Genomic DNA, 20,703 nt, shown 5'->3' with positions numbered 1-20,703 from the left:
TCTTGTTGTGTGTTTTGGTACTTTTCAGTGTATTAATTAACAAAGTTTATTCATTCTCTTATTGATGGATATCTGGGTTGTTCCAGTATTGGGACATTATGAATAAAACTGCTTGGAACATTCTTGTACAAGTCTTTGTGTAGACAGGTGTCTTTTTTCTCGGGAGAAGAATTGCTGAGTCACAGAGTAGGTGTATGTTCCGGTTTATTAAGAACATTCCACACTTTATTCCAAAGTAGCTGTATCATTTTACAGGCCTACCAGCAATGTATGAGTTCTGGTTGCTCCACATCCTCACCGTGTTTGGTGGTATTAATCATTCAATTTTAAGCCTTTCTGATAGGTGTATAGTGATATCTCATTTAATTTACATTTCCCTGAAGACTAATAAGAAGTTGAGCACTTTTTCATATGCTTATTGGCCATTTCTCTGTCTTCTTTTGAGAAGTGTCTATTTGAGTGTTTCACCCAATTTTTAAATTTTTTTTTTTTTTTGGCGGTACGAGGGTCTCTCACTGTTGCGGCCTCTCCCGTTGCGGAGCACAGGCTCCCGACGCGCAGGCTCAGCGGCCATGGCTCACGGGCCCAGCCGCTCCGCGGCATGTGGGATCCTCCCGGACCGGGGCACGAACCCGTGTCCCCTGCATCGGCAGGCAGACTCTAAACCACTGCGCCACCAGGGAAGCCCTCACCCAATTTTTGATTGGGCGATTTGTATTTTTAAACTGAGTTGTAGGATTTGTTTTATTCTGTACATACCATTCCTTTGACAACAAATGTTTTGCAGTATTTTCTTCCAGCGAAAAAGATAAGACCTAAAAAAAGAAAAAAACCCAATCCCAATACTAACACCTGGATGTTTATAAATTATTTTGATAGAAAAACAAAAAAATAGCTGAGCTTTAAGTGGAGAGTCATTCAGAGGATCTCAGCTCTGATACCTCGCGTGATTGCTAATCCTAAGCAGGTTTCCCCACTACGTGATAAATTCTCTCAGGGCAGAGTCAATATCTTAGCTATTTAAAAAAAAATTTTTCCATTGGTACCTGGTAAGGTAATTTAAAGCCAGACATTTCTGAGTCAATATTTTTTCGTGGGTTGAAATCCGGTGGTGTTTTTGTTATCTGAAGAACAGGAATGGGATCTTTTGTCCTTAGTCACAGTTTCAATATAGACGATGATATCGGCTCTTGGTCATTATCGATTTGCTGTGGTTTGTTTGCTGTTGAGCGGTCTTCAATCAGGAGTGAAAGACAGGTGCCATACATTTAAGAAGAATTATTTCAGAGGAGACTTGTCCTTTCTTGAACTCCCTTTCTCTCACTCTCTATGTGTATTTTGCTTTCTCTCTACAGGGTAAGCAGTTTGAAAGCAAGGGTGTATCTCATTTGCATCTCCAGCTCCTCCCCAAACTGACATCAGGGTGCCTTGCACATAGCAGAACAATAAACACCTACTGAATGGTGAATAGATACATAAAGAAAAAAGAAAAATCAAAACCAGACTTCCCTGGTGATGCAGTGGTTAAGAATCCACCTGCCAATTCAGGGGACATGGGTTTGAGCCCTGGTCTGGGAAGATCCCACATGCCACAGAGCAACTAAGCCCACGAGCCACAACTACTGAGCCTGTGCTCTAGAGCAGCATGCCACAACTACTGAGCCCGCACACCTAAAGCCAGTGCTCCACAGCAAGAGAAGCCACGGCAATGAGTAGCCCGAGCACTGCAATGAAGAGTAGCCCCCGCTCAGCAACAAAGACCCAACACAGCCATAAATAAATAAATAAATAAATAGAAAAATCAAAACCCAAACACACAATATATCAAGCTGACACAAAAGAAAGATTAAGGAGGGACTTGCCTATGGTTTGCACGTCACAAATTGCAATTCCTCTGCTATTTCCAAACAAATTCATTTTGCTGGGTAAAAAAAAAAAAGATTAATGAGCTATAAACTTACATAGTTTCCTTATTCAGTGAGGTGTTATTCGAACACGACTGGGAGGTGAAGGCTCACTCCGAAGTGCCTTTTGGTCACAATATTCTGCAATAGAGACCAGCTTCAAACACTTGTTGTAGTTGTTCTTTTTATTTTAAACTTTATTTTTTATTTATGGCTGTGTTGGGTCTTCTCTGCTGTGCGCGGGCTTTCTCCAGTTGTGGCGAGCGGGGGCTACTCTTCTTTGAGGTGCGCGGGCTTCTCATTGCGGTGGCTTCTCTTGTTGCAGAGCATGGGCTCTAGGCGCACAGGCTTCAGTAGCTGTGGCACGCGGGCTCAGTAGTTGTGGCGCACGGGCCTAGTTGCTCCGCGGCATGTGGGATCTTCCCCGACCAGGGCTCAAACACGTGTGCTTGCATTGGCAGGCGGATTCTTAACCACTGCGCCACCAGGGAAGACACTGTATTTGTTCTTATCAATAGAAAACTTGTAGTTATCATTTTTGGAATTTTTGCGCTCTCAGGCTATCGTACTTCCCAAAGTTACATTGGATTTTCTTGAAACTGTACAAGAGGCAGTGGCAAACTGTACTGCATTATCTACTTTATTATTTATTTTTTAAAAACATATTTTTATTTATTTTGGTTGTGCTGGGTCTTAGTTGCAGCAGGCAGACTCCTTAGCTGTGGCATGTGAACTCTTAGTTGCGGCATGCGTGTGAGATCTAGTTCCCTGACCAGGGATTAAACCCCGGCCTCCTGCATTGGGAGAGCCGTGCCTTAACCACTGCACCACCAGAAAAGTCCTGTATCCTCTATTTTAAAGGAAAGTCAGTGATGGCATAAGTAACCTGAGCCTGAAATACTTCTGCCTGGGAGAGTACTCATTCTCCCAGGGAAGCTGAGATAGGTCATCTTATCTGGTTGCAATTGTTTTGTAGGCTCTCTGTCACTCATTTTAGTCCATTTAATAGACATTTGTTAAGCACCGTGTGTTTGTGTGGCCCTGTGATAAATACTACCCTTAAAAAAGGGAGATGAGAAATTTTTGAAACCGCTAGAGGACGATATAACACAACACAATCCACGGTGAATTTAGGCAGTGAGTGCTGCTAAAATAGCTAGAAAATGGAAGGGAGGTCCCTGCAACCTGGAATGACTAGGGAAAGAGGTAGGTTTGTGGCCTGATCCTCTGGGGTTCTCCTGTCAAGGAAAAACAGTACAAACTATTCTTCACAGTACCCGCTTTACAGGTTGGTTAAATGTGACCTTTTCTAAAACTTGTATATATCTGGCTTTTTCCTGCCTCTAGCAGATCTGCTGGACGCCTCCTCCTCTTCAGATGTGATCAACTGACTCTGCGTGCAGCTGGGTTTTGAGAGCACAGAGCCTAGTTTGTTTTTATCATAATATACTTTGGTTTTACTGTGAGTCATTTGTAACTAATTCTTTCAACTTAGTTATTTTTTTGAATGTGCTTTTCTTGCTTTTGCACCTTTTCCTCTTTTGTTTCTATCATAGTATGATTGGAATGGAAACGCTAGAATTTCTGTAGTTTTCTTTTTTATTATTAATTTTTATTGGAGTATAGTCGATTTACAATGTTGTGTTAGTTTCAGGTGTACAGCAAAGTGAATCAGTTATACACTTACACATCTCCACTCTTTTTTAGATTCTTTTCCCATATAGGCCATTACAGAGTACCCGGTAGAGTTCCTTGTGCTCTTGTAGTTTTCTTTTGATGTGTCTTTATATTCAAAAGGGAACCCAAACATTTATCTTGATTTTTACGTTATTAAAATGATTTAGCTGAGTCCTTGGTTATTATAAGTTAAAATGACCTGGTTTTGTATCTTCAGGGTAATACATTGAAGGTGTGGCACATAGGAGGCATTCAATGAATGCGGTAGAACCTCACTTAGAAAAAGAGTGGACCCTCCGCCCGTGCGCCCTTTCCCAATAAAGTCTCTTGCTTTGTCAGAAAAAAAGAAAAAAAGAAAAAAAGAAAAAGCAGTGGACAGGGAAAATATTAGAGTATGCTTGCCTATCCACAGGCCACATTAAAAGTTTTCTGTCCAGGGCTTCCCTGGTGGTGCAGTGGTTGAGAGTCCGCCTGCCGATGCAGAGGACACGGGTTTGTGCCCTGGTCCGGGAAGATCCCACATGCCGCGGAGCGGCTGGGCCCATGAGCCATGGCCGCTGAGCCTGCGCGTCCGGAGCCTGTGCTCCGCAATGGGAGGGGCCACAACGGTGAGAGGCCCGTGTATCGCAAAAAAAAAAAAAAAAGTTTTCTGTCCAAAGTCTATTGCTGAGGAAACTGGCAGTGGTAAGGTCCTTATTTATAGGTGGCCATGTTCTAAATCATATCACTTATCCCCCTACCTACAGCTGAAGGGCATCTTTTTCCAGGACCATCAACCTATAGCTACAGCAGGGACTTTCGAAGTGTTATCTCTAGATCAGAAGCATCAGAATCACCTGGGGATCTGTTAGAAATGCAAATTATTGGATCCCTTAGAGATCTACCAAATCAGAAAACTGTGGGGGTGGTGTTGAGCAATCTGTGTTTTAATAAACCTTCTTGGTAATTTCATACCCACATTTGAGAACCACTGGGCTAGAGGCCTATAAGATGGCCTGTAGTTGCTAGCTAAATCAAGCAAGTTTTCTCTGTCAAGAATTTGTGCTGGCAATAAAGGGAAAGAGACAAGCAATTGGTAACAGAAGCAGATCTGGGTTCCTCCCAACCATGGAGGGCAGTACGTAGATGCCAAGAGGACGTAGAACCATGAACTAGCAGAAGCCATGAGTAATGTAAGCCATGAAGTAGAGAAAAGATATTTAGAGTGAGGTGGTTGGATGATAGCAGTTAAGCTGGACAAACGGAGAAAGAGAGTTGCTGAGTCACCGTAAGGTTGGAGAGTCAGTGAACACAGCTGCCCAGGAGTCAGCCTGGCAACCTGGGGCCCTCGTCACTGCTGCTGCATTGGTGCCTTTTAGTTCTGAGAACTGCCTCCCATGCCCTGTAGCACCTGCTGTCCTGCTCGACGGGGCCCCACGATGCCTGGCCATTGTAGCCCAGATTGCTGTTTTTCTTAATCCCGTGTGTAACATGCAGTAAATCCCCTAGCACTCCAAGTTGCCTTGACACCAAAAAACCTAACACACACAGGCCTTCTGGCACTCTTTGTATGTTTTAACTTTATGCACAATTCATAAGTCAACTCCTTTTTTTAAAAAAAATAAATTTATTTATTTATTTTTGGCTGTGTTGGGTCTTTGCTGCTGCGCGTGGGCTTCCTCTCGTTGAAGCGAGAGGGGGCTACTCTTCTTTGCGGTGCAGGCTTCTCACTGCAGTGGCTTCTCTAGTTGCAGCACGTGGGCTCAGTCGTTGTGGCATACAGGCTTAGCTGCTCCGCAGGAGCAGAGATGTGGGATCTTCCCAGACCAGGGATCGAACCCGTGTCCCCTGCATTGGCAGGCAGATTCTCAACCACTGAGCCACCAGGGAAGCCCAGTCAAATCCTTCCTGTGATGGGTGTGAACATGGAAATGTTTCTGTAAATGGAAGTGAAGCAAGTTGAATCTTGGCTTCTCATAGAAACAAAAGTAAAATAGGGAGGTGATATTCTTACTTTGGGGCTTGACTTCTTTTTAGAGAAGTGACCCAAAGAAATGTATTTGTATAGTATTAAGCTTTCCAAATTGTTTATAGATTGACCAAGCAGGCCAACACAATAAAATACTATATAAAATTACACTTCACACGATATAATCTCATAGAACCCTAGTCAAAGTTCTTATCTATACTTCTAGCCTTATTTTTACTATAAACCTCAGGAGACAAACACCAGAACAGTCACGAGTTGGGGAAATCTTTGTAGGCCTTTTTGAGTAGACGTTTAGAGAGACCTAACAACCCTCCATGTGCCCTAATGGAAAACTTATCCTGGAGCATCTGTTAAGCTGTTTTTGTTTGTTTTAATTTTCACTGCAGATTTTCTTGAAGCAAGTATAGGCTCAAGTTGTTGATTTTTTTTTTTTTTTGCCTTTGAAACTGAGACGTTTTATGTTTCCTCGAGCAGCTCTTTCATCAGCTTTAGAAGCTTCTCCCTCATCCTGGTGTGACGCAAGCCACAGCTATATTTATTTATTTATTTATTTAACCAACAAAATGGATTTATTCAGAAGCAGAAAAGAATTGCAATTCAGGACACACAGCTATGGTGAACCACGTGCAAGTCCCCTAAAGCAAAGGAGAGGGAACTCTCTTATAGAGGAGAGGGAAAGTTGGGAGGGGCTGTTATAAACAAAAAGCCCAAACTGGGAGTTTGAAGTATAGTGGCTTTGCCTTGGCTGAGTTGTGACAGACTCTCACTGGCTCAGCACCACAGCTATATTTAAAATGCATGAATTACACACGGAGACACTGGTTTGTTTCATCCTTAGGGTCTCCCAGCACACAGTTTTAACACAGCATTAATGAATTTGGCTCAAATGGGGGCTCGAAGGCTGAATTTGAATCTGAATCCACAAAGTTTATATTCTTCGCTTTTCAACACACTCTGTAATTTGCCTCATAGCAGTAGATTACAAGGATCACTAGAGCACTCCTCTTTTGTAAGCCACTTAAGGGTTTAAGTATGTACTATGAACATGGTAAGAAATTCAAAACAAACGTGTATGCCCCAATGCACAGTACTCCTTTGAAAGTTTTCCATTTTGTGATATGGAGGTGGAATGGGTACTCACTCGCACAAATGTTGGCAACGCTAAGAGTATTTTTGAAACCATAGAAATGATTTAGTTGGAGGACTAACTAGCCAGGTGCTACCCTTCCTTTTGTGACACAAACAATTCAACGATGTTTCTGTAAGTGCTTACTAATTGCTCTAAATAGGAAATAAATTATTTCTGTTCTCTCTAGAGAAGGAGAGAAAGATCAAGTCTAGAAAGTTGGTATAAGAATTAGGACACTTGGAAAATGTTGTGAGCTACATCATATTCTTTGGTTCAGATCAAATTAGTAGAAAGGACACTTGAGAAAACAAAACAACCGAAGTCAATCAGATATTGAGGGCCTGACCCTATAAAGGACCAAGGCAGTTAGGACACATACTTGGAATAAGGGGCAAGGATGCCATTACCATTGAAAATTTAGTCACTAAAAGAATGAGTGGTTTTTTTTTTTTGCATTTGGTGATCACATATCTTTTTTATTAATTGAAATATATTTGGTGTACAATATTATATAATTTACAGGTATACAATATAGTGATTATTTTTAAAGGTTATATTACATTTATAGTTATTATAAAATATTGGGTATATTTCTCATGTTGTAGCTTATTTTTTACATAATAGTTTGTACCTCTTAATCTCCTACCCTAACCCTTATATGTGGAATCTAAAAAATACAACAAACTAGTGAAGATAACAAAAACTAAGTATGGATTTTTTTTTTTTCCACTCAACTCACAATTTTTATCAGCTAGACTAGACCCAACATTAAAAAAGGCAGTCTGGGTTTTTGGTTGGACTAACGGCATTTAACCTTCCCCCTCCCCCATCAGTGGGCTGGAAGAGGCCAGTTATGCCAAAAGTTAGTGGATTTGACAGTTTTATAGATTCCAAATGTTAAGTTTTCCTGGAATTGAGATGTGAATGTAGGAGCAGAGTTTTCTGAATCTATGGAGTTGAGGGAGATATTCCTTGGTGAGGAGCAGAAATTCCCCACGGACTTTATAAATCTGAAGCAGATAAAAGAAATAAACCAAACTTTATAGTTTTGACGAGTGACAAAATTTGTCAGGAAGAGTTAGATATTAAGTAATTAGCTTTTAAGAAGCAGAGCATGAATCTTTAGCTGTGGAAATTGGAAGAGGATGAGAGACAATCATATCTGAGATACTGGCCTAAACTTGTACTGAGAAAATAAGGTTTTTGTTTTGCTTTTCTTATTTTTTAAATCAAGGGTGATAAAGCTTGTAGAGCCCCACACTCCCAGGAACCCTGAGGTAAAGGGTCCACATAATGAGGCAGGACACTTGGGATGAAAAGTAGCTGTTGCTTTGGTGTATGACTTGTTTTGCTGTCCTAGAATGACAAATATGGTGAAGAGAAGTGTCACAGCTGAGATATGAATAAGGCAGAAGGCCGGAGCTGAGAAGGGTGACAAACTAACGCACACAAAGGTTCATGCGTCACTAGAACTATTGTACCTAGGTGTTCTGAACCTGTGAGTTCACGTTTCTGATTTTTTAAAATTCAGAAACATTCTAGTTATTACTTGTTACCATAGACAATAGTATAAGCCCAGGAGAATCGGGTAGTAGCCATTGCTGAGTCTCATTTTATGCCACAGTGCCACCTCTAGGATTCTTACAGGAACTACATGCAGAAGTTACCAAAATCTGTCAGAATCCTGTCTACACAGGATTAGAATCACAGGATTTCAGAGGTGATGGGACTTAAAGGTCATTCAAGGCAAGTTCTACCCAAAGCTTGAATGAAAAAAAAAAAAAAAAGAAAAGAAAAAAAGAAAGAATATATATATTTTTTGGCCACACAGTGCAGCTTGGGGGATCTTAGTTCCCCAACCAGGGATTGAACCCAGGCCCTTGACAGTGAGAGCACAGAGTCCTAACCACTGGACTGCCAGGGAGTTCCCACTCTTACAATATATTTGATTAGCGGTTGTCTAAATTCTGCTCGAACCTCTTCAGAGAATGGAAACACACTCTCATGAAACAGTCATTCTATTCATGTGTTCACATACTTCTACTTCCCACTCTGGGCTTCATCACTCCCTTCTGCAGTACTGGGCCTCCTGGTCCTAGGCCTTTCCAGGGTTCTTAGAGATGAGCTGGCGTCATTCTCATTGGCATCCCTCTTTGCAAGCACTTTGGTGGTGGGTTTTGCCAAATCAGTTACTATTGGCTTTCCATCTTTCAAATTATTGCTTACATCTCCTCTTCTCTATTTCTCCTCTCTAATTCTCTTTGTTTTTGTGATTTTTAATTTTATCATAAATTATCTATTGTCATTTTGGTAGCTTCTGAAAGAGAGAAGAAATAAAAGCAAGAAGTAAAGCCCACCGTGTTTAATTGGAAGCCCAGTCATGTTTTTCTGATTCTGTTCTTATGCATCAAAAAATGTAAGTGTAGGGTTTTGCATTTATTCCAATTAAGATTTTTTGTTTTGTTTTTTCTTTTTTTGCGGTATGCGGGCCTCTCACTGCTGTGGCCTCTCTCGTTGCGGAGCACAGGCTCCGGACGCGCAGGCTCAGCGGCCATGGCTCACGGGCCCAGCCACTCTGTGGCATGTGGGATCTTCCCAGACCGGGGCACGAACCCGTGTCCCCTGCATTGGCAGGCGGACTCTCAACCACTGTGCCACCAGGGAAGCCCTATTCCAATTACGATTTTTATTGTTAAATTTGGTTTGTTATAGGCTTTGGGTCCACACTCTTCCATTCAAGGTATGTGGCTACCTCTCCAGCTGTCGAAGAAGAAAAGCAAGTCAGCTGTTCACTCAGCTATTACTCAGCAGTTCAAGGCTGAAGACAGAATTCCGTGGCACCGCAGGCTCTGGGCTGATACTGATTCATAATCAGCATCTGTCTTTGTGATCTCTGGGCCACATTCCTCCATCTTGTTCACAAGGTGAGGGTCTCTGTCAAATGCTGAGCTCAAATGATGAAGCAGAGTGTCGATAGCTTTCTCTGATTTACTAATCTGGCAGAGTATGGATAAGAAAGGAAGTGCTGGGCTTCCCTGGTGGCGCAGTGGTTGAGAGTCCGCCTGCCGATGCAGGGGACACGGGTTCGTGCCCCGGGCCGGGAAGATCCCACATGCCGCGGAGCGGCTGGGCCCGTGAGCCATGGCCGCTGAGCCTGCGCGTCCGGAGCCTGTGCTCCGCAACGGGAGAGGCCACAACAGTGAGAGGCCCGCGTACCGCAAAAAAAAAAAAAAAGGAAGTGCTGTGAACTTATTAAATCTTGACTTGTCCTTCCTGACTCCTAGGCATGTTTAAGTGCTCTCCGTTCCTCTCTCTGTGTTCAGTATTGTGTTTGATAACCTGTCTGAGAATTGTGTCATCCATCCCTGACCCAGTTTCTAAGATTCTTTTGAGATAACAAACAGTAGCTCATTTGATCGCCAAGTTCTTCCAGTAGCAGGCTGGGATGTAGTTTGTCAGGACCAGAAGGTTTACACTGCGGCAGGGAATCCAGGTGCTGTCTTAGAATCTCTCTACCAGTTTGGATTTTTAGGTCTCTCATCTGAATGCTTGTTCTACTATTTTTTGTCCAATAATCTTTCTCCTTGTCAGAGATGGAAGATGGAAAATAGAAGAAATGTTCCATGAACTATGTATCTGCCCCTATTATCATTCCTTTACTTGCCTGGTTCTTATAACTCCTGTATAATCTCAAAAGGTCATCTGTAACATTTGAAAGTTTATAGTAGGGCACTCGGGTTTACAAAGAACTGAGTTATTCAACATTTCTGATCTTTAGTGAATGGCTTTTTATTGGGTTGGCATTATTGTAATCTATGCTTTGTAGGGTTTAGAGTGGAGATTTTGGCTTAGCAACTCATGATTTCAACTCACATTCAGGAAGAAAGAAACATGTTTCAAAATTCCTTATAGCTTTTTCTTAAATTACCTGCCTTTCCTACACATGGGGTAGAATCTGAAGTTGTTTGGCTGGGCAAAGGGGGGTTGAATTTCGTCATTGTGCCCCTTTAGATCTAGTTTCCACCTTTCTCCATACTGGTCCCTGCCCTGTGAGGTTGTCCTGCATGGATTACATCAAAGACGGCTATGTTTTCTGACTTTCTTCAGGAGATGGGAGGGAGGGAGAGAGGTACATGGAGTCAGGGCATTCATTTTCTTCCCATGAGGTTGCCAGAGGCCACTGTGTCCCTCAGCAGAATGTCAATGCTCTTGTCTAGGTGGCCTGCTCTGTACAACTCTCTCTCTTTCTGAAATGGAGCAGGACCCTGTGGGGCCCTTCTGGGTACAAATCCTTTCCATGTCCTCCTGTTTCTTCTTTGTAGGAAATAGGCTTCATTCACCTTTCTTGACCTTCCTTGAGTTCCAAAGGGCGATTCAAACTTGCTTATCAGGGAAGGGAATGCAGAAACAAAGAAAGAACAATCAAAAAACAATAGTGCAGCCTTGGGGCAGCGTTCTAGTTCTTCCTCAAAGAAGATACATAAACAATACCTTTGAGGTCTGCAGGAACTAAGGCCGCCACTCAGGTGGAGGACAGCAACTTCACACTGAGCACAAGATTCCTGGAACACCGCCCTATTACCTCACCACCAACCAATCAGAAGAAAGTCTGCACACAGTGGAAGACTCTGACCCCTCCCCAAATGATTGACTTCCCTTTACAAAACTTTCTTGGTCAAGCAGAATCTTCTGAGTTGGTTTTTGGACTTGAATCCACTTTCTCTGCAGGCTGCTGGCCTCCTCAATAAAGTGACCTTTCCTTTTCTTTCCAACCAACACTTGGCTTTCAAGTGTTGAGCAGCTGAACGTGAGTTTGGTAACATTTCTAGCTTCAGGCAAGCTCTCCTTCCCATTATACCTTTGGGGATTGTGGCAGCTCTACTGCTACTGTCTCTTATGGCTCCCCTATGAGACAGAAAAGAAGAGGGCAGGGCATAACCATTAAAAGAATGACACAGCTGTTGAGGATATTATAAAAACTGGTTAGAACCAACTAGGCCCAAGAGAGTGGAAGATTCCATTTCCCATAGACCTTGAGCCTCATTATACGCTCATTGTAATACATCAGCTAAATGACAAATCCACAGCCACCTGTGCTCCCTGCTTGGCCTTTGCAACAAACCTTTCTCTGCTCCAAATTCTGATTTCTTTTCTCTTTTCCATCCTATTTCTTTCTTCCTTTCTATTTTTTTGAACTCCATGAAAATTATTTAAAGTACTTGTAAATATAATTGGTTCACCAGAAATAAATAGTTCTCATTTGCATGATATCATTACCTACAAATGAACAGAAACTAATGTATGGTCATTGTAAAAAACACAGATAATCCATAAGTAGAAAAAATCTCCCATAGTTTCAATCCCTGTTATTAATACATTGATATATTTCTACCTAGTACATTTTCTGAGCATAGATATATATCTATCTTCTTTCTTTCCATCCTTCCCTCCCACCCTTCCTTCTCTCTTTTAAATTAAATTAAATTAAATTAAATTAAATTATTTTTGGCTCCATTGGGTCTCCATTGCTGCACTTGGGCTTCCTCTAGTTGCAGCAAGCAGGGGCTACTCTTCGTTGCGGAGCGTGGGCTTTTCATTGCGGTGGCTTCCCTTGTTGCGGAGCACGGGCTCTAGGCGTGTGGGCTTCAGTAGTTGTAGCACGCGGGCTCAGTAGTTGTGGCTCGTGGACTCTAGAGCACAGGCTCAGTGGTTGTGGTGCATGGGCTTAGTTGCTCTGCAGCATGTGGGATCTTCCTGGACTAGGGCTCGAACCTGTGTCCCTGCACTGGCAGGAGGATTCTTAACCACTGCGCCACCAGGGAAGCCCCCTTCCTCCTCGCTTGCTGATCTCTTTTTAAAAAATTTTTTAGAAAATTATTTAATTATTTTTTATTGAAGTATAGTTTTTTTTTTTTTTTTTAGGTTTGGTTGTGCAGTGTAGCTTGTGGGATCCCGACCAGGGATCTAACCTGGGCTGCAGCAGTGAGGGTACTAACCACTGGACCATCAGGGAATTCTCAGAAGTATAGTTGATTTACAATATTGTGTTAATATCTGCTGTACACCAAAGTGACTCAGTTATACACACATATACATTCTTTTATATATTCTTTTCCATTATGGTTTATCCCAGGATATTGAATATAGTTCCCTGTGCTGTACAGTAGGAACTTGCTGTTTATCCATTCTATATGTAAGAGTTTTTGCATCTACTAACCTAAACTCCCAGTCCATCCCTCCCCCACACCCTCCCCCTTGGCAACCACAAGTCCATTCTCTATGTCTGTGAGTCTGTTTCTGTTTCATAGATCGGTTCATTTGTTCCATCCTATTTCTGCTTGTCCCATAGTCCACCAAAATTTTTTAGCAAACCCTTATGTCCTGCATCATTTAGGTAATAACCATTTCCTCCCACCTCTCATAGAGAAAGTGTAATCCTTTAATTCACATTCGAAATCCCACCCTCTTTTTCCTCTGCAGCTTTGAGGCCCACATCCCTTCTCTCATGTCTCAGCCCATCATTTTTGGATGTGTATCCCCACCATGCTCTCTGCATGTCCAGGGAGAGTCAGTGATTTGTTAAAATGTCTGAGATTGGATTGGCTGCCTTCGTTCTAAGATTGAGAGGACAAACATGGTTTATTCAGGAGTAAAACGTTCTTTGAAGCCAGGGACATGAAGAGCCTTTGCAACATTCTTTTCAGAGTGGCTGGGTGGTTATCCCAAGCCCACGGAAATGAGGAAGGAAAGGAAAAGAGTCTTCCACCAGCTGAGATGGTGTCGGGAGCTCTGCTCCTTATCACATCAGCACACTCTCGTCCAGCTGAACTTTTCTGAAGACGGATTTCACAACATTTGCCACCTTATAACTCAACACGTGTGTTATTTCCTGTCAGTTTAACTTCTCCAAACTTTTGTTTAACAATAACCAGAACTTCTCAGAAATAGGAGGATACTGCAAAGCTGCTCTTCCTTATCACCACCCTGTCATTTCCCTGGAGTTCCTGAAACAATACAAATGATAGCTCTTAGCGAAGGCCAGAGGTCAGGATGGGGCAGGGGGCCCCTCCCTGCGTGGCCCCTCCATTTCTTGGTCAGCCCTCGAGTCTATTATTTGACACTGTTAATGTATCCATCCCTCTTTGTGAGTGACATTTCCTAATTTTTTTTTTTTTTTCCAACAGAGCTTGTTCTGTATCCAGTGGCAGCTTAAAAAAAAAAAAAAAAAAAAAGTGAAGTTGCCTGGCTGACAACCGCTGGGTTAGCTGGGCCAAGGAAAGAAGATGTGGTATCCTTGGAAGGAGGCAGCCCTTTCCCACCTCCTGGATCTCTAAGTGTAAACATATATCTTATTTTCTTTTTGGACTTGGAGGTCACTCTCTTGAGATAAGCAAAAAGAGATCCTCATTTGTTTGCCAAGCTCATGACCCTGCCTGAATTCTTGTAAATGACAACTTTGTTTATTAACAGAATAATGTATTTGAGAGTTAAAGTCTCATTTTATCCAACTTTCTGATTTTGCAGATTAGGAAAGAGACCCAGAGACATTAATAGATTTCCCCAATAACAATAACATTATTTTATATCACATAGCTCAAAAGTACCATTGCCTCCATTTTACCAAAGAGGAAAGGGATGATCAGAGAGATGAGGTGACTGGTCCAGGGCAGCACAGAGGGTTGGTAACAGAGGCTGGACTTGAAGCCAAGTCTCCTGATTCCCTCTGTGATGCTCTTTGATGGACACAATGCAGCCCCTGGGCATGGGAGGGGACTTTGGAAATAGCAAGGTCTGCTGTCCAGAGCCCTGCTTTATTTTCCTGTTTATACCTGGTGATCCAGAACACTACTAAAAAAGTATATGCATTAAAAAAGTTAAATTGCATTTATTTGTTCTTTATTGGTAAAGCACATGGTATAAAATTCAAAGGGCACAAAAGGGCATATGGTGCAAAAAGGTCTCCCTCATGCTCCTGTACCCCAGCCATCTAGTTTCCCTTCCCAGTCTCATTTGTGTCCATCAGATATGTGCTATGCCTGGATAAGCAAATATATATATGTGTAAATATTAATTATATAGATATAATTTTTACAAAAAATGGAATTATATTCTACCCTGCTCTCCACCTTGCATTTTAAAAAATTTGAAGGGGAAGGGCAACACGGGGGTAGGGGAGTAAGAGGTACAAACTATCAGGTATAAAATAAGTAACAAGGATATATTGTACAACATGGGGAATATAGCCAATATTTTATAATAACTATAAATGGAGTATAACCTTTAAAAATTGTGAATCACTATATTGTATACCTGTGACTTGTATAATATTGTACAGAAACTATATTTCAATTAAAAAAAGAATAAGCAGATTCTGGGATTAAAGATATTCAATATGGTGTTATCCAATAAACCCAATGCAAAGAATTGTAAAAAAAATTTTGTTTTAATTTATTAAAAAATCTGATAAATTTTGGATATTAATCCTTATCAGTACACATAGAGCTGCCTCCTTCTTTTTTTTTTTGCGGTACTCGGGCCTCTCACCGTTGTGGCCTCTCCCGCCGCGGAGCACAGGCTCCGGTCGCGCAGGCTCAGCGGCCATGACTCACGGGCCCAGCCGCTCCACGGCATGCAGGATCCTCCCGGACCGGGGCACGAACCCGCGTCCCCTGCATCGGCAGGCGGACTCCCAACCACTGCGCCACCAGAGAAGCCCTGCCTCCTTCTTTTTAGTGGCTGCAAGTATTCTTTTGAATGGCTGTGCTATAATTTACTTATCTAGTCCTCTCTTGGTGGACATCAAGGTGGTTTCCATTCTTAGGCTATTGCTATGAAGAATACAGTTATATATGTTTTTGTTTTTTGTTCAAGGGTACCTAGCGGGGCTTGGCAATCTATAACCTGCGGGCCAAATTCAACGTGCCATTTGTTTTTTTAAATAAAGATTTATTGCAACACATCCATGCCTACTTGTTTACATAATGTCTGTTGGCTGCCTTCAGACTACAGCAGCAGAGCTGAGTAATTGCAGCAGTGATACCCGGCCTGGAGGCCTAAACTACTTACTACCTGTTCCTTTAAAGAAAAAGTTTGCTTGCCTCTATTAGATAAATTCCTGTTGGTGACATTGCTGGGTCAAGGGTTTTGCATTCACACTTGATAGCTCATAGCCCAGGTCTCTTTGTGAAGGTTGTACTGGTTTATTCTCCCACTGGCAGCACGTTTTCCCATGTTCACACCAAGGTATCGATAGTTCATTGAACTTTTTCATCTTTGTCAATCTGGTAGGTAGAAAACAGTATTTCCCTTGATTTGTTTTGCATTTCTCTGATTTTGAGTGAAATCAAGCATCTTTTCATGGTTGGAGGACAGGGGAGCCTCTGAGGGAAAGAAAAACAAACGTGAATTAAATTATCAGTCTTAATTCTTAGATGTGAGCAACAGAACTTACCCCATGGAACGAAGCCAGCAGAGACCCTACTGCCACTGCCCACCTGGGGATCTTCGGGGCTCTCTTCCATTCTGCTCAGAACTAGCATTCTGAGCAGCGCCTGCTTCCTTGTGTTGCTCTATTCTGGGTTTATCATCCTGCACACTAAGAGCAGCTGCTGGGCGGGAAGAGTAAGTCCTGGTTTCTGTCCTGGGGAAGGGGAATTTACACTGGGGGAAATTCCTACACATGGGAAGGCTGTTTGAAAGGTGAGGGTCAGCCTCAAATAAACGCCCCCAAGTGCTACCCTGGGAGGGGGGAGGAGAACCACCTTTCAATGGGCGGGGCAGAGAGGAACCGCTTCTCTTCCCCCTGGGAGATTAGGCGGTGCTGTCCTTGGGAACAGGTTCCTTAGTGGGGTGGTGTGTGAGAGCACGGGGATCCAGCAGTTTCTTACCAGATTCCAGAGAAGCATCTACTCCTCTTGCTGGTGGGGAGGTAAGCACCTGAGGTCCAAAGATTCGTGGGTCCAAGTGACGCATTTGCGGGGCCTGTTTTTTCTCCTGTTTAGAACGGAGAGTGTTCCTTGATCTGGTGCTAGAGGCTGGTGCTCTGGGGGGGCGTTGAGAGATGCAAGGGTTAGGAGCTAACGGAGTCTCTACAGTTTGTCAAATTGAAATATAAATTGCTTTGAGAATAAAGCTTTCTTCCAAAAAGATAGCAAGGTTCTAAAGTTTTGTGGCTAATGAAGTCGAAGAAAGACTCCTCAACAACTAATTAGATACGGATCTTCCTCAACTTACAATGGGGTTATGTTGAAAATATCGTTTGTTGAAAATGCATTTTCAACAGCACAGCTTAGCCTAGACTGCCTCAAAGGTGCTCAGAACACTTAACATTAGCCTGTAGTCGGGCAAAATCTTCTAATCTCTCTTATAATAAAGTGTTAAATATCTCATGTAATTTATTGAATACTGCACTGAAAGTGAAAAACAGAATGTGTTTATGGGTACAGCATGGTTGTAAGTGTATCGATTGTGATCAGGGGCTGACTGGGCACTGAGCTTGCTGCCGCTGCCCAGCATCACTAGAGAGCGTCGGGCCATATATCTCTAGCCCCGGAAAAGATCAAAATTCAAAACTCCCAATCAGTTTTTACTGAATGGTGTATCTCTTGCTCACCATCGTAAAGTTGAAAAATCCTAAGTCGTGGACCGTTTGTGCTTAAAATGTGGTAAGTCAGTAACTACATTTAAACATGTAAAAATTAGATTTTTTTTTTTTGCGGTACGCGGGCCTCTCACTGTTGTGGCCTCTCCTGTTGCGGAGCACAGGCTCCGGACGCGCAGGCTCAGCGGCCATGGCTCACGGGCCCAGCCGCTCCGCGGCATGTGGGATCTTCCCGGACCGGGGCACGAACCCGTGTCCCCTACATCGGCAGGCGGACTCTCAACCACTGCGCCACCAGGGAAGCCCTAAAAATTAGATTTTTAAGTTCTCGGAGAGGAACTATTGGAAATGACTGTGCTGGAAATATGCTAAATTAATTATGGTAAATCCATTGAATGGATTAGTATGTGGCTGTTAAAAGAATCCATGTATACAGATCCATGTATACTGATATGGAATGTCTTTCAAAAAAATCGATATGGAAAAAAAAATCCATATGAGACTTCCCTGGTGGTCCAGTGGTTAAGACTTCATGCTCCCAATGCAGGGGGCCTGGGTTTCATCCCTGTCAGGGAACTAGATCCCACACACTGCAACGAAGATCTCGAGTGCGCAGCCAAATAAACAAATAAATATATATATATTAAAAAAAGCAAAAAATCGATAGATAGAAAAGTCAAGGTAAGGGATGGTGAGTGAGTGGCTTGAGTCAGGATTTCTGAAAGCAGAGACTGAGACAGGGATTCCTGGGCTTTTAGGGGGGATTGCTTCCAGGGGCACGAGGGATGGGGTAGTGCAGGGGAAAAAGCTAAGGGGATGGTCTTTTTTAAAACAAACAAACAAGCAAACAAATAAATAAATTTATTTTTGGCTGCATTGGGTCTTTGTTGCTGTGCATGGGTTTTCTCTAGTTGTGGCGAGCAGGGGCTACTTTTTGTTGCGATGCACAGGCTTCTTATTGTGGTGGCTTCTCTTGTGCAGAGCACGGGCTCTGGGCAAGCGGGCTTCAGTAGTTGTGGCACATGGGCTCAGTAGTTGTGGCTCGTGGGCTCTAGAGCGCAGGCTCAGTAGTTGTGGCGCACAGGCTTAGTTGCTCTGCGGCACGTGGGATCTTCTCGGACCAGGGCTCAAACCCGTGTCTCCTGCATTGGCAGGTGGATTCTTAACCACTGCGCCACCAGGGAAACCCTAAGGGGATGGTCTTAATGGATATCATCTTTAGCCTGATCCCACGTGGAGCTCTGGAGCTTGAATTGCACTAGGAGTCAGCCAACCATTGGTACCCTGGTGTTGGCTGGGCATGCCACAGTGTGGGCATGGGGAGGATGATTCCCTGTAGAAGGGGGCAGCTGTGAACCATTAACCGCCAACACTCACAGCAGCCAGAAGATGGATGCACTGGCTGTACAGGGGATGTGGGCAGAGCTCCAGCAGCACCCACTGCAGAAGGCCCAATGCCATTTGTGGGAAAGGATAGATATGGACATATACATGATTGCACATGCACAAGAACCGTAAGAGCAGAGGCTCTTATCCTAGAGCCCAGGGATCCCTAAGGCCTTCCTGGGTAGAATCATATTTCAGTGTAATTGGTTTCCTTTGTAATCCTCTGTACTTCATTTTACCTATTTTCAAACATTATTCTGAGAAGGGCATCCATAGTTTTCAGCAGAGGGCTAAGGGATCCATGGTACACCCACAAATAAAGAGATTCAGGAAGGGGGTAACAGTATTTGCCCTCTTGAGGTGACAGAGAGGCAGATACTAGGGAGCTGGGGTCAGGAATGGGAGAGAAATTTTCCATTCCTTGTAACCCTTTTTGTATTGATACTATTGGAATTTTTGCTGTGTGTGTGTATTATATTTTAATAAGATAAGAGGAAACAGAAACTGTATTTTAAAAAGTAACCTACCACTCCAAAGAATTGGGGAAGAAAAGAGGAAGAGCAGATATGGGGGAAAGTATCCCTCAAGTGAACCCAATTTATTCTGGGTTCTCTTTTACTCTCATTTCCTGGGTTGTTTTTTCTGTTTTATACCGTTTCTCTGATTGCTTGCTTTCCTCTTCAAAAAGTCCTTCCTTTATCTCTGATGCCTGCATTTGATCTTGAGCTGTTTTTGTGCACTTGATGGAACCTTGCATAGTTATCCTTTACTAATTATTGCCCAACTCCTAATCAAATGACAACTAAAATGTAAAATCATTTCTTAGCATCTATGCATATATTTACAAAAGAGACTAGTCTGCACAATATTTTCATGGGTCAAAAGCATGCTTTTAGGTGAAAATATTTCTGCAAGGAGAAAAAATTGGGGGATTGTTTCAAACTCAAGATTCTTTGAGGTTTTCAATCAGGACAGATTTAAGGCCATTAGATGCCTCCTTTCCACAATATATTTCCCAAATCTCAAGATTTACTGAATTCTACCTCTCAGGAGTTTAAAATGAATGTGCACTCTCCACCACTTTTGTTGCCGAGGGAGCTCACATCTGCCCTGGAAAACCTTCCCGTGGAGCATGTTGGCAGAGATAAATGACTGAGAGTATAAGGGATTCTGTAATGATAGTGCAATTTGGCTAAAGGGTGACATCATCTTTTTACTGTCATATCTGCCATTCTAAGTAGCAGTAAGTTCAGCCTAGCTAGAGAATGAATTACGAGGAGAGAATACTGGCAAAGTGGGATAAAACATAAAAAATGGAAAACAAAATTAAAAAGAAGGTAGCTTTGAATATATCCAGTCCATAGATATTTTTTTCTTTTGTAAGGTTTTGATTTAATTACCACATCATAATTTGCCATCATTTTGGATTATGTGGAAAGATGCAAAGCTTCTTTCCTAATGGCTGGTTTGCTGTATATACACGGGTACCACCAGAGTATAAAGAGGGACACTGGAATTGATTTTAGTCTTTAAAGGACACATTTAAATCCTGGTAGATGAAATGCCTTTATCATTTCAATCCACTCACTGTGAGTCCACATGCCTCACTGGTAACACTTGAAGGAGGGTTTGCTGGTTTTTACTTGGATACCGAGAGAAGAATGTCACCATCCTTTATGCTGGTGAACCCCAGACACAGTTTTCTTCTGGGGAGAAGCAGTATGTGATTGTGTATTGGTTCTTTGGGGGACAGGGTCAGTATTAACTCATTGCTTTTTTATTTTCCTTTTTAATAAACAGCTTTATTGAGATAGAATTCACATACCAAAATATTGTTTCTATTTGCTAATTTTTAAAATCTCCCTGTCATCTAATATCTCCTTGTCTTCTAATATCTCTCTGTCTTCTAATGTTCACAGGCATCAGATGAATTTCTGCAAAGGCATTGATGATGGCTTTGAGGAATAAATATTGCAGATGGATCAAATCAAAGAATCAAATTTCAAAGCTGGATTAAGAGTCATGGAAAAAAAGGAGA

The sequence above is a fragment of the Lagenorhynchus albirostris genome, chromosome 3, assembly GCF_949774975.1.
Source record: "Lagenorhynchus albirostris chromosome 3, mLagAlb1.1, whole genome shotgun sequence".
Classification (NCBI taxonomy): Eukaryota; Metazoa; Chordata; class Mammalia; order Artiodactyla; family Delphinidae; genus Lagenorhynchus; species Lagenorhynchus albirostris.
This window is presented reverse-complemented; position numbering follows the sequence as displayed.